The sequence below is a fragment of the Capsicum annuum genome, chromosome 4 (assembly GCF_002878395.1).
Source record: "Capsicum annuum cultivar UCD-10X-F1 chromosome 4, UCD10Xv1.1, whole genome shotgun sequence".
In the NCBI taxonomy this organism is placed as follows: Eukaryota; Viridiplantae; Streptophyta; class Magnoliopsida; order Solanales; family Solanaceae; genus Capsicum; species Capsicum annuum.
This window is the reverse complement of record NC_061114.1, coordinates 210,460,746-210,475,560: the sequence shown is the minus strand read 5'-3', so window position 1 is coordinate 210,475,560 and position 14,815 is coordinate 210,460,746. Positions and strand designations below refer to the sequence as shown.

Genomic DNA, 14,815 nt, shown 5'->3' with positions numbered 1-14,815 from the left:
GACATAAGCATTCAGTCGTTACTCCTCTTCGGAGCAATTGACAAAGCCATTACCTAGTTTCATGCTTTTGGTTATTCTGAAGGAGTTGTCCGGTGGTGCCCATGATCCTCCTCCAAAAGGTGTGGTAATTGTATTCTTTCTGTAGGTCCTTTGAATTAGTGATTATCTTCCAAAGGTTTAGTAATCAGGCTAGACCTGCAAACCTCCTTTCAGGTACCCGGTTGTCTCTGTGCGGCGATGAATCACATGACGGATTGGAAATCCTACTCGCCTTGGAAGTTTTAGTGGTCAAAGCCAGTGACATCACAGACTTGGACGCAACCACCATAAGTAACCACATAAAAGTGGCCACTGAAATATACCACATCACTGATATGTGTTTGTTGTAGGTCAGCATCCTAAACCTGGTCCATAACAAATCTCTTGGTCTCCATAAACTGAGTTACTCGAAGTTTCCCTCAATGACCATGAGAAGTCAGATGTATGAGAAGGATTAGCTGACAGAATTACTTTACTTATAAAGGTCCATGGTTCTGAAGTCTTGTTGGGTCTGTAATGTTCTGTGGTGTTTTGATGTATCAATTGGATATGAACATCGGAGAAGGGATGTAACACACTGATTCGCCCTTTGTCCTTTTCGGCCCTGATACGAGTACGACCACGAGGATGGACGAGAACAAGAGCATATTGAATCCGTCCAAGGAAGTGCACAAGTGAAGTGTAAAAGAGGTCCTAAATGCACTAAAAACAGCCCCTAAGTTACACTTGATGGACATCTCACCCTTGAGGGGTATTGTAGTCATTTTGTATTCTATTTTGTAATACACTATCTATAGAACCTCTTAGGGTTTTTAGTCTTAATTTTGATGAATATTGAAAGTTGTAGACACTTAGACATTTCTCTCTTGTGAGAAAGGCCCCTATGGCCAAACATTGTAACTAGGGATTTCAACTTGAGTGTGGAATCACTCGTGTTGGATTCAAGCTTGAAAACGTTGGATGCTTGGGAGATCGAGGTCCCTCTTGTGCCACGTAAGAGATAGGTGAATTGTAGTGTGTAGTGTTAAGGGTCCAAGAGTGGAATATGCTCTTGGGTTCTTAAGATTATGCTTTCATGTAGTCTATCTTTCTATGCCTTTGTTTAGTGTAATCTTTTGGTGTTGTTTCTTGTGTTGTTGAAATCGTTGGTTATTATTATTGTAATCCTCTTGTTCTTCATGTGTTGATGTTGTTTTGGGTGTTATATACATCATTAAATCTTGTATTCTTCTTGTTGGTAGCGAATTCGAGAGTGGTCTCCAAAAAGGTCCTCGGATCCTTAAGATTAGTGGACTGATTTGGAGTGTGTTTCATGTTCTCCTTATTTGTCTTGTATCATTTGGTATCAAAGCCATCTTTGATTTTTTTCTAACAAGATCAATCTTGGGCTTGAGAGTTGAAAAAAAAAAAGTTGAAAACTGAAAATTCCAGAAAAGAGAGCAATCTGTCCATTTTGTGTTCTTGGCCGAAAATTGTGTTTTTGTTGTATCTTGGCCGAGATTTTTACTTGTCTTTGTTGTCTCTAAGTGTTAGTTTTGTTCCTCACTAACACATTGAGTCTATATCTTGATTTGAGCTTGTATTTTGATGTTGTTGTTGTGAACATAAGCTTGGCCCATTGTTGTTGAACATTGTTGTGGTGGATTGTTTTGACCGTGTGGTTTCTCTTTGATGTTCTAAGCTTGACCACGTGATATTGTTGTTAATTGGTGGCTTGAGAATCATTTTGTTGAAGTTGTAGTTGTCTTGGTCAAGTGTTGGAGATATTGTTATTGTGGAATTTGGGAGTGACCGTGTGAAAATTGTTGGTGTTCTTGAAGATTATTGTTGTAGTTCTTGGTGTTGTTGTTGTTGTTCTTGATGTTCATCACCACCTTCATATTTTGTTGAAGATAAAGTGAATGCTAAATCCAAAAAGTTGAAGGAAAAGGGTATATTATTTGTTAGTCTTGAAAGTCACTACAACCAATAAGGACCTATCAATCAAGTCTCAACCACTTTCCAACACTTTTCCATGATTTAAGGATCCATGTTTTAAGGAGAAGTACAAGAAAGTCAAGTCTTGAAAACTTGAAATTGAAAAGGACTCCAAGACTTGTTTGAATTTCCTTCCTTAAACAAATTCCATCAAAGTCCAAATTGAAAAATTGACCAAGACTTGAAATTGGACAACAAAAGTTGTGCGGGACCGAGACCAATACGTGGCTGCCACATCATTACGTTTTACTGCTCATGCAACATATTTAAGCTCAAATTTTAGATTTTTTAGTTTCCTTTGGTTGTTCCTTAGTTTCAATTTCGTTGGTTCCAATACTAATTGGCAAACTAGTACTCATCTACTAGATTGTTAGTTAGTCTTTGTGTTCGTTCATTCGTGTTAAGCGTTGTTGTGTGCTTTTCTCTTTTGTGAATTCATTGTATCTTGTTGGTTCAAGTCCGTAAACAAATTTTCTTTGAGTCAACTCAAACAAAAATCTATTCCGGGCAAGAGTAAACCCGACCCTCAATCACTCGCAAAGTACAAGCCGGCTTTCAACACTTGTGAAACCAAGTGTGAGGTAAAAATCGAGAGTGAGAGTATGGTGAGGTTGTTTCGAACTAACTTGTGTTTTATTTTGTAGGTGTGTTCTTTTCTTTCTTTTTTTTTTAGGTACAATTACATGGGAACCCGCGGCTTCCACCTCTCAACCCATGGACAATAATGCCACCAATGACATTTTGTCCTAGCTTGACACTATGTCCCGAGACCTAGCTATGGCAAATGAAAGGTTGGATCGTATGGTAGGTCAAAGGGAGCAAGTGGTCTGCCCGGACACATGTCAAGAGGAAGGCCATAGCTCATGTGAGCTACATGGTAAAAATACTATTCCCTACACTCCTATGAACTTAGAATATTGTGTTGTGGCTAATAATGGCCAAGCGGATGTAGTTGTGGATTTACCTAGAGTAGAGGTGCCTGAGTCTCCCTATGGTGATACTTTTTGGTGATGTTAGGTTACGTGAGGACCAAACTCTTGTTGTAAGTACGCAAGCAATAGTTGATCCTTTAGATGACGAAATTGATTCTTCTTGTAAGAATGATTTATGTCCATCTAGTGCTAGCCCGTATAACTTGAACAAGGTTCTATTACCAATTGATAAGAGTACTTACACACTAGTTGACCCTTGTGCGAACCAAGGTGAGTCTACGTTGGTATGTGAGTTGCCAACAACTAGTGAGGATGTGAATGAAGATCAACTTACTCATGAATGTATTCCACTACTTGAGCATATGTGTGGCGTGCTTAAAAAATCTCAAGTTAGTGATGGTGTTTATAGAGTTGACCTTGATGGTGCATGTGACTCTTTGAATATCTTGTGGGGTAAAAGCCTTGCTAGTAGTCTTGTTCATAGAAATCATATGTATGGAAATGTTGTAAATGATGGCATATATCTTTGAGGTAGGACTTCTAGGTCGTGTCTCTCTATTCTTGAATGTTAGTCTTCTCTTAAAGGCAAATGTCATCTGTGGTTATGGGAGTGACATTCTAGGGGAAGAAAGGGCTAACCTCGGCTTAGACCCTTGGCTACTTCTTCCATTTGACCCCTGCACCCTCCCTGAATGTGGGAATTTCTACACTTCCTACTTGATGCTTGGTCAAGACGACAAGCAATGTTTGATTGTGGGTGCTAATGAAGGAAGGCAAGGTTCTTCCTTATCTCTTTTTTGTTGATGATGACCTCTTTCATTGTGCCATTTATACTAAGGCTTTCATGTTCAACACAAAGGACTCGTGGGTATACTCCAAGTTTGTCCCACATTGGCATAGCATGTGATGTGTGTATTTTTCTAACCCTAACCCCTCATGTCATGAGGATGTGTACTTGTTTGTCTTCTCTTGATTTACAAGGTATGGATTCGTGGTCGAATCCTTTTCAAGAAGGGGAGGATGATATGAGTACGACCACGAGGATGGACGAGAACGAGTGCATATTGAATCCGTCCAAGGAAGTGAACAAGTGAAGTGTAAAAGAGGGCCTAAATGCACTAAAAACAGCCCCTAAGTTACACTTGATGGACATCTCACCCTTGAGAGGTATTGTAGTCATTTTGTATTCTATTTTGTAATACACTATATATAGAACCTCTTAGGATTTTTAGTCTTAGTTTTGATGAATATTGAAAGTTGTAGACACTTAGACATTTCTCTCTTGTGAGAAAGACCCCTATGGCCAAACATTGTAACTAGGGATTTCAACTTGAGTGTGGAATCACTCGTGTTGGATTCAAGCTTGAAAACGTTGGATGCTTGGGAGATCGAGGTCCCTCTTGTGCCACGTAAGAGATAGGTGAATTGTAGTGTGTAGTGTTAAGGGTCCAAGAGTGGAATATGCTCTTGGGTTTTTAAGATTATGCTTTCATGTAGTCTATCTTTCTATCCCTTTATTTTGTATAATCTTTTGGTGTTGTTTCTTGTGTTGTTGAAACCGTTGGTTATTATTATTGTAATCCTCTTATTCTTCACGTGTTGATGTTTTGGGTGTTATATACATCATTGAATCTTGTATTCTTCTTGTTGGTAGCGAATCCGAGAGTAATCTCCAAAAAGGTCCTCAGATCCTTAAGATTAGTGGACTGATTTGGAGTGTGTTTCGTGTTTTCCTTGTTTGTCTTGTATCAGGCCCTGATAAGACATCCCATAGACTCCATACATCTTTTCCCAATCGCTCCTGGTATCCTCTTTCTCGAAATCATGTTGTTATACAAACTATAAAGAATTTCCTACATGTGTTATCATCATCATCCTCAGCTAGCATTAGCCATGGAATCCCAGGCAATTTACTGTTGAAATTCCCCTTGGTGGCCACAACATGCCACGATTTGCAAACATTACCAAAATTAAGGTAATCTTTGATCAAATTTGTATGTCTAGCAATTACAACCAGAAGATCATGTTGATGTTTCGACCAATCAATCAACTTTTTTCCATTTCAAGCCCGAGCCAAGGAAAGGATTGAATAATATTGAATGGTAGGAAAATACCTAATTCATGTAGATCGAGTTGTCCATGTACACTGATAAGACGGAAAAGCACACTGGGGTTCATCAGCCAAAGTTTTTCGGTATTGAGAGGGGCGGCGTCCCAAGAAGCACTGTGAGAGTTGTGTTTGGTAGAATATAAAGCAATTGTCCGAAAATATTCTTTTATTTGTTGAGAAAATGATGAAGATGGATGAAGTGGTTTTTATATTTCTTCAATGGACTGATGTTGGATAATTTTAGTCTATATATTTCTCGCTATTCGCAAAAGTTATCGAGTTAGAATTGTTCGACCCCCACAACATTTGGTGTCGCTACAACTTCGTTCACACTATCTTTTATCTCCTTAGTGAATCTATCTAGCATGAATTGGATTAATCGAGCTAATAAATTTTAATGCGGTAATGCTGTATTAAACAATAAACATTTTACTTATCATCAAAGAAATAGTAGCCCCAAAATTCAAATACTCAAATCAAAATCCATCTAGTATAAAATGACACGATCTCCAGAAATATATTTCATAGTATTCTAGTCCGCATTCAGTATATAGTCCAAAACCTATAACCTCTCAACTCACAGAAGTCATATATTTCACCGATGATTGGGCGGATTTGTTTAGATTCTCTGAATCTGGTGGAAGTGGAAGAGATAAAGGTGCTTACAATCTTGAAGATGAAAAAATTGTATCTTTTTATTCCGAGGTGTCAGTAAGTCCTATTAGTCCGCCAACTTGGGTCACACCATCCTTTTGAGTCAATGATAATGTTGTTGTTTAGATGTTTCGAGTCTTATTATATCCGAACTTTCAACTCTTTATATTTTTAATCCCCTCCTACGATCTCCCTCTTTCAACATACATAACATGTATCTATGTACTACATTAATGGTGCAAGTTTCACAGACAATTGCTGCCAACTATGTACTAAAATAGTTTGAACTATCACTTAGAAAGTGATGAAATACAAAATGTCAAGTTGAGAAGAATAGTGTGACAACTATTCCAAATTGCAACAGCTATAGGCCACAGAAAAGTGAACATGGAGATAAAGCATACATCTAATTCTCCACTTCTCTTCCAGGCGATGCAACACTGATTCTGCAAAACTCTGTTGCCTGCAGATACAAAACAAACAAACTGTGACTTCAAACTTTCATAATCATCTAAATGATCAATATGGTTACCATAATCCTCATATATAAGAACACAAATGCAAAATGATCACGAAAACATAGCAGGTAACTGTCACTACAAAAAATCAAAGTAAATGAACAACACAAAGCATTAAGTCTATACTACTTGGGAGAGGTGGGATGGAGAGGAGCAATATAGCAAACATACTTCCTCTCTTGATGCTTGGGGCTCGGACGAGAGTATTTCAAATATCCATCCCAAGGAACCTTTTTAAGACCTGCTCTAACAGAAATGATGTCTCTCACCCTGAAAAGAGAAAATTGGCAATGATTTCACTTAAATACGAGTACTGTCAGAAAAAAATAATGTCTAACATTTGATAAGATGTAGCTACTGCTTCTCAGAATGGAAATTTTACCTCTCCGCAAACTCGATTGGATTCTCCCCAGGTCTTATGTTGTGAGGCTCCAGTTAACAAACGTCACAGACAACAGCCCAAGATGTCATGAGCTGCAAGAGTGCATTGTGAAGGACTGTCTGCAATTAATAGAAGAAAGATAATGAACGAATGAATACCAACAAACAAACCAGATAAGTAATTTGGCATTAAGAATAACTTTCTACTATTCCAAAAGGCATCAACAAATATTTTGTTATATTTGATTGCATCAGGACAAACAGTGCAGTCAAGTTCAAATGCTCCGTATTCGCCAGGCATGAAAAAGGATAGAGGCATCAAAAGCATTAGCTTAAACACTTGGAGAACCCATACTAAAGTAATACAGAAGATCAGAAACACCGTAAAATGTACTTGTCGGTATCACTCTTTAACCAATTACTCACAAGAAAGAACTCGTCATAGTTGAAGGGGGAATTTTCCAAAGACCTATATTTTGGGTCAAGGAAAGCTTGAACCATTAAAATAATTACAAATGAATGAATTCACTGGGTCTACCTTTTTGAACATGACAGTGTAGTGGTTATTTACACAAGTTCCCTCAGGGAATATAAGAAGAGGGTTGTTATCGGCCCCTTCAACATGTTGCCTCAACCTGAAAATTAAAATATGTAATAGAAACAGTGCAAAATGAGATGCTAGAAAGATTCTTCTGACATCACGTACTTCTTTGCTATAATTTCACGATCCTTGGCTTCTGTTTAAATAATATTAGCATGTAAACTATTTGTTTCTAAGTAAAACGTATTAAATTAATAATTTCCCCAGGTAAGTGAGACTTCAGGTAATTGAATCTACTAAACGAGCTTATTAATAAGAGGCTGTTTTTCCTCAATCAGGGTAATCTGATAGTTTTGGCCATGAAAACAACTCAAGGGCACTAAGGATAATGAGAAAACATATGATAACTGTAATCAATCCATGAGACCAAATAAAGAAGAAAAACTTTTCTCCTGTGATAACAGGTACCCCACTATCAGATCAAATGTCCAGAAAACTTAGCTGCTGAATGCATCACAATATCTGAAATATAACGGACCATTTAAGGTAACTAGCACCTTGAGAATGTTACCGCAAGAAGGTTCATGTTACCAGAACAAGAAGTATCTGCAGATACCTGCTCCATGGGATGGTACAGGGGCCATAATACCGTTATCTACCCATGTGAGTGAGCCATCTCAGCAATTTTCTGAAAAAGATCACAGAGGAGAAAAAACATATATATAAGAAAGTGAATGGAGCGCTCTACCATTTGAGCTACATCCCCTGTTATCTATTGAAATTTAATAGACTTCAATATATCAGCAGCCATAAAAACCACAAACAATATTTTCATAATCCAAGAGAAATGACACTTGTTGCAAAATGAGCAATGATGAGTAGTCTCCCACTTATTACATATTCTTGTCCTCCGATTTGAAGGGTTTTTGGCGCACTCCAACATAATTATTATCAAATCAACCAAAGAACGACACTACATATGCTGTAGAATGGACAATTCCTCAATATCTTGTTCATTTGCATCAAAATATTTTTTTTTTGTATCGGTAAAAAAACCATGCTTTTGGGGGAAGAGATACTATTTCACCAATCGAGTGAACAAAAAGGCAAAATTTTCACTAGAATCACAAGACATTGTTATTTTCGGAGTAAATAGCAAAGTATTACAACCATTGCTCCACTAAACTGATCGAAAGCACTGAGGCGATGCAAAAAGTTCCATCTCAACCACAGAACATACAACTATATGCGCATAGTTTGGTGCTTGTATTATAAGAATCATTAAGAAATTGAACATAATCTAAAGCAGACCACTAAATGCACAAAATTTAATCAAAAATGGAAAAACAATGAAAAACAAAAATTGAAAGAAAAAAAGGAGAAAAAGGAAAGCAGACCTAGGGCTCGAGTATGTAAGCCGGCGCCAATCGAAAATGATGAGAGGCAAGGTTGAGAGCTAAGACAGAAAGAGAGCCACCAACAACAAAGAGAAATCAAACCTGAGGGAGAAGAGATAGAGATAGAGTGAAAGAGAGATGATTCGGATTACCTGGTGATGACAGCCGTTGGAGGCGTAGTCTCCGGTTACTGGATGTTCATCAGCTTGAGAAAACTCAAGAGTCTTCCTCTTCTCCAAAATCCATAGAATCTCTGTGAGTAAGTCTTTTCGTACCACTTGTTGATCAAAGTTGTCATGTTGTTTCCAACATTTAAGCATCCATTGATTTATTTTGCCAACGCTGACGAGCCAACCACCACATCAAACAAGCTCACACTGCTCTTCCGCATTGTTCCCATCCAGAATATCTAAAATCTACCACAAATCCAAAATCCCCAATGAAACAATTGCAAATACACTGAAAAATCGGAGAAGAGGCGACATGATTTTAAGTTTACAAGGAGGAAAATGAGGAGAGGGAGGGAACATAACAAACAGGTGGAGGGAAGACAGAATTAGGAAAAGTTCACGTTCAATTACTTGTATTACTCTATTTAGTAATTGAAAAGGTCTTTATTCTCATCTGATGTCTAAATGCAGCTAATAGTTGAGCAAAAGGGACATTTAATTAATTGCCAACTAAGGCGCTTCTTCTGGTAGTGACTAAAGGAGGCATCGTGGTATAATTACCAGTTTTTATCTCCAGTTTGTAGGCCAAGTTATATTACCACCGTTACTAGCAACTAACCATCCATGGGACGAACCACGAAACTCCTTCTTACCAAGGACCACTGGGACCTCAAGGTAGTGAACTGCTGTCTTCTTCATGTATGCTAATAAGAAATTTTTCATTTGAACTATCGTCACGAGGAAGCAGCAACCATGGCTGAACTCCCTTAATACTAGAAATAGTTGGCAATACTGACCTCCGTACACATGCGAACTGGACTTGACCAGTATATGTAAAAGACAATGAGTTATTAACCTCAACAAATCTTGTGAAAGCTCCAACCAACCAGCCATTTACAATCTGATACATCGATAGGCAATGTGACACATATAATATTAGACAACAACAATACATCCAGTAGATAATATTAGAGCGAAACAATAACCATGCAATGTTCACAGAATCACACAAACTTAGTATAACAACAAAGAGATGGCCACTAAGCACACATGTTGTTTGTTACAATTCGGAAGCTAATCATAATGAGTACATATATATCTATCTTAACGTTGTTTCGAAACATCAAGATATAGCTTCAGAGAAGAAGTTAATTCTAAGACCTGTACTACAATGTTCCTTTTTTCCCACCAATTATTCACCAAACTTACGAGGTTGATTCTAGCTCATTGAAGTGCAACACCAAATCATTCAGTAATTCTAATCAATGGATGAAATAGGAATTCATACAAGAGGATCCTAAATAAAGACGACAACTTTTTCTGTGATGCCTATATAAGGAAGTAATGATCTTTGCTAAATACAAATGTAAATTTGTGATACGTTAGTAATTTTACTTTGCGATTATAAGAAAAACTTAAAATTGATTGTAGCTTGAAATATTGAAACTAAGGAGTGATGCTATGGAAAGATGAAATGAATTACTATGTCTATACATGAGAATTATAAATTTGTATGTTAAAAAGACTTATGGTATTTAATTCCATATAATACATATTTTTCTAATTATCATAAACTAAACGTTCCATTTTTGTATATTTTAGTTTGAGTTGTTCAAATGAGTGATTAAATTAGGTTAAGTTTCTATTTCTCATTAATTAGTGCATAAATCTACCTTGTTTGTTCTGATTTTTTAGCTTCCGGTACATGTATTCTCCTTTTTGTTATTTAAGATAGTTTTATATCCCGTTTTAAATTTACAACAACAACATACCCAGTGTATTCCAAAAGTGGGGTCTGGAAAGGGTAAAGTGTGCGCAGTCCAAACCGTCACCTCAGATAAAGTAAAGAGGTTGTCTCTGATAGACCCTTGGCTCATGACAAATAACAATATAACAAGCAAAAAACATAAAAACAAATAACAAAATGGGATAACACACCACTAGATAATAAAAGAAACAAGACACCCATAGAGTAATACTATGAACTATCTATCCGAAATTTCAAACGTCACCAAAACACCACGAATAAGAAACTACAAGACACATGCATAACACTATGACTACAGGTATATCGACAAACAAAGCACTCGATCTTCCCTACTAGTAAGGACGCACTTCGACCCACTAACCTTCCACCGTAATCTGTATCCTCCACACCTTCCTATCAATGTTCATGTCCTCTGTAAGTTGTAACTGCTCCATGTCATGGCTAATCACTTCCCACCAATATTTCTTCGGCCTATCTCTACCCCGTATGAAACTATCCATAGCGAGCCTCTCACCCATCCGTACTGGGGCATCCGTGCACCGCCTCATCACATGTCCAAACCATCTCAACCTCACTTCCTACATCTTTTCTTCCCTCGAAATCACTCCGACCTTCTCTCGAATAATCTCATTTCTAATCCATCCCTCCTAGTAAGTCCGCATATCTATCTCAACATCCTCATCTCCGCCACCTTCAACTTTTGGATGTGGGAGTTCTTAACTGACCAACATTTCGCTCCATACAACTTAGCCGGTCAGACTGTCACTCCATAGAACTTACCTTTAAGCTTAGGAGATACCTTCTTATCACACAAGACTCCCTAAGAGAGCCTCCATTTCAACCACCCTACACCAATACGGTGCATGACATCCTCGTCAATCTCTCTATTCCCTGAATCATAGACCCAAGATACTTGAAACTATCTTTCCATTTTAAACTTAATTTTTCTAAATCAGCTGGTTTAATATATCCATCAATTGAAATATTTGAATGAATTAATTTATACTCGGCATCTAACGAAGTTAAAAGAGTAAATTCAGAAAAAAAATTTAATTTTTTTCAAAAATATTTATGATATATTTTAAGTTTTAACTTTAGGTCGTTAATTGTATTGAGTCACCCCTGATGTAATACATGGATTTGTTAGTTAGTTAATAGTTATCCCATATTAGTTAGGTAGTTATCCATATATAGTTATTCATGTATTAGCTAATTAGTTATAACATCTTCTATCGTGCATAAATTTCCTCATAACTTATACACGTATTAGTTATGTGGAATTGCAAAGAAGTAGCTAAACACCGTACTTGGTGTGCTGAATTTTTGTACATAGAAAATAATACATGATACTTCTTCCGTTCCTAAATAAGTGGTATTTTTAGCTTTGACACACCCCTTCAGAAACTACTCATTCCTAGAATATAAGGAGTGCTTTTACGAACTTATCCTTAATAATTACCTTTGAAGAAAATGTAATCCTTTAGTAGTTTCTGAGGTATGTAAAACTTTCTTATTTAAAGAAAGACAAAATTAGAAGAACATCATCAATGTCTTCTTAATTATCTAAAACAACACTAAGTTTGCAACGGATGGAGTACTAATTATGCTAGTTTTCACTAATTTGATACACATAGTTTTCACTTTTCGTTTGTGATTTTCCGATGGCACAACATGGAAAACTCATTAGTTTATTCTACCTTTTCCTTCCCACTTTGTGTTCATTGCATGAAAAATGCTTGTAGGTAAGACCTGTTTGTGAAGCACATGCTTATCATTATTCATTTGGTAATACAACAAAAACTATGTCTCAATCTCAAACTAATTTGCATATTCGCTCCATTTCTGTCCCCTTCAATAGCACTACCTTGAAAAATGCCCGTAGAGATATAAGTTACCACAAGAAGACCCCTTTCTCGAAGCTAGAACAGGGACCTTGTAATTGAAAATAGGAAATAAGAGGGACGGGAAATTTTTATCAGACAGATATTTTTGATTGCATTGTCTCACAATAGCTAACAAAATACGATAAGTTAAACTCAGATAATAGCTGACCAATGGTAACAAGTCCACCTTGTACATAGAGCAATTAAAATTTGACATGTTTTAGCAATGATCAGCAAAACTAACTTACATTAGATGTGTAGCTGCAAGTTATGCTACATTCTTGAACATCCAAAATAACTTAAGTCATACGCCTGCACTTCTAGTCGAGATTCGCCAAAAATCTTATGAACGTCAGCAGATGTAAATGGATTTTATGGATCAGTGATGCCTGTCAAGGAAATGTGACGGTAAATAAACAGTTGAAAGCTATATCCTGAATAAATAGTAAGGGATGAGGGATAAAAAGGTTATCGCTCATCCACTATTTATTTGGATAACAGTTAAACAGTAATTAGTGCAACAATGAGAAGTTTGGTTCTGCTTTTGCATTTCCTTCATCAAATAACCATTTACATAGTTGACTACAGGCGACAAAAAATCTCGGTTCACAAGCGTGGTCATCTTCCGCATTTCCTATTCTGAGAGTATTTTTTTAAAAGGTTTCAGATTCCATGGATTTACTCAAAATACAGATCAGAAATTCCAGTGTACAAACTTCTCAGGTTCATGAGGGGTAAAACATGCAAAATTATTGACAAGTCACTTGAAAACAACCAAAATCTTTACATAGCTAACCAAATAGTGGAGTACATTATTCACTTGTTCTATACTCAACAAATATGAGAAACAAGATTTATACTAAGAACGTTTACATAAATATTTGCTAGCTTGCTATTTTCTAATTGCTGTAACTTAACCAATCGGATAAGGTAGGACAGGGTAATATGACAGAGAAATTACAAGAAAACAAAATAATGATAAAACCATATCACTATACAAGTCTGGATATCATCACTTCGAACAAAGGTTAGCTGGAAATAATAGAAAAGAATAAAAGGACCAAACAATTTGGTCTCACGTTACACAACATTAAGGGTCCACAACAACAGTGGCATTTGCAAAACTTTCTGTAAGCGGTGTCGAAGAGGTCCTTGACCCATTGGTATAGTCTAGTTTTAAGGTAGAAGAGGTCTTGGGTTCAATAATTCTTAACACCACAATTTAAGAAAATTTTACAAAATCATGCAAAGGCTGAACCCCAAACCTCAAAGAAGCTAATTGGGCACTAAACCAACGGGCCAAGAGAAATCTTTAGTCAAGTAATGTCATTTTGTTCAATATATCTCTTTATGCATAGTATTCCTGTATATATTTAGTAAAATTTTCCGATGAAGGGGTGTCGCTTGACACCCCTTCGATCAACATGAATCCTCCCCTGCAGGCATCGCCTACAATAATTTCAGTAGTTAGACTCCTGGCGATTTCAATTTACTTCCAGCAGTTCTTTGGGTAATCAAAAACTATGTTGCTCGGACTCTTCAAAAATGTAAGCGGGTGAGTGTCAAATTCTCCAAAAGTAGCGTATATTTGGATAATCCGACTCAAGTGCAGCATCTAAAGTGAAGAGCCCCCGCAACTTAGATCAAAGATTAGGTAGAGGGTCATTGGCAAGAACACGTTCCGCTACTGGCTACTGCAACTCCCTACTCCATCTTCTATCATGTTTAATATTATTTTAGGATCGACTATCATAATTCAACTTGCATCAATGCTTTTTAAGAGCAACAATGAGAAAAAGGGCAATAGTGGACAACGAAAGAGTATAAGCAGAAAATGTTCAAAAACAACACCATTGTCACTGTTTGTGAGTCCAGATGAGAGTATTCAATAACATCGGACGAGAAAGAAAGACATGGAAGTGCTTACAAGGTGAAAGTTGATGTAGCATCGGTCACTAGGAAAAAGGTTCAAGCACTTTCAATGGATGACTTCAAGAGGAGGATACATCAAAATGAAGAATCTCAAATATAGCCTAGTTGCTTCTATTGTTTCAGGCAAGAAACGCTAATTAACGACTATACGATTACATGCAGAATGACAGTCTGTTCAAGCATCTCTAACATATATTTATTCTTTCTGTGTGAAACTCATTTTAACCCTTGAAGGAACAACTTCAAAACACAGTTTATTGAAGCAGAGTAACTGAAGAATCTTACAACCTCTTTCTTTTCAGTTAGTATGTCAATATCAGTGGTGACTGTAGCTCAATATTATTAGATCGTTAGTAGCAACACAACATACCTTCAAGCAAGGTAGCATAACAACTAATGGGAGTACCTTTGTTCAATTATATGAAACAACAAAGACGCATCAGTCAAGTATGAGGGTAAATGACATGTTGTAAATACACTTTAAAAACTCCAGTCTGCATCCGGGGTATAACA

General features: G+C 36.9%; 2 pseudogenes; both read right to left on the bottom strand.

The window, feature by feature from the left end:
• Positions 1-216: 216 nt before the first annotated feature.
• Positions 217-5,648, bottom strand: LOC124898062 (annotated as a pseudogene).
• Positions 5,649-5,982: 334 nt separating this feature from the next.
• Positions 5,983-8,690, bottom strand: LOC107868688 (annotated as a pseudogene).
• Between the last annotated feature and the right edge of the window lie 6,125 nt (positions 8,691-14,815).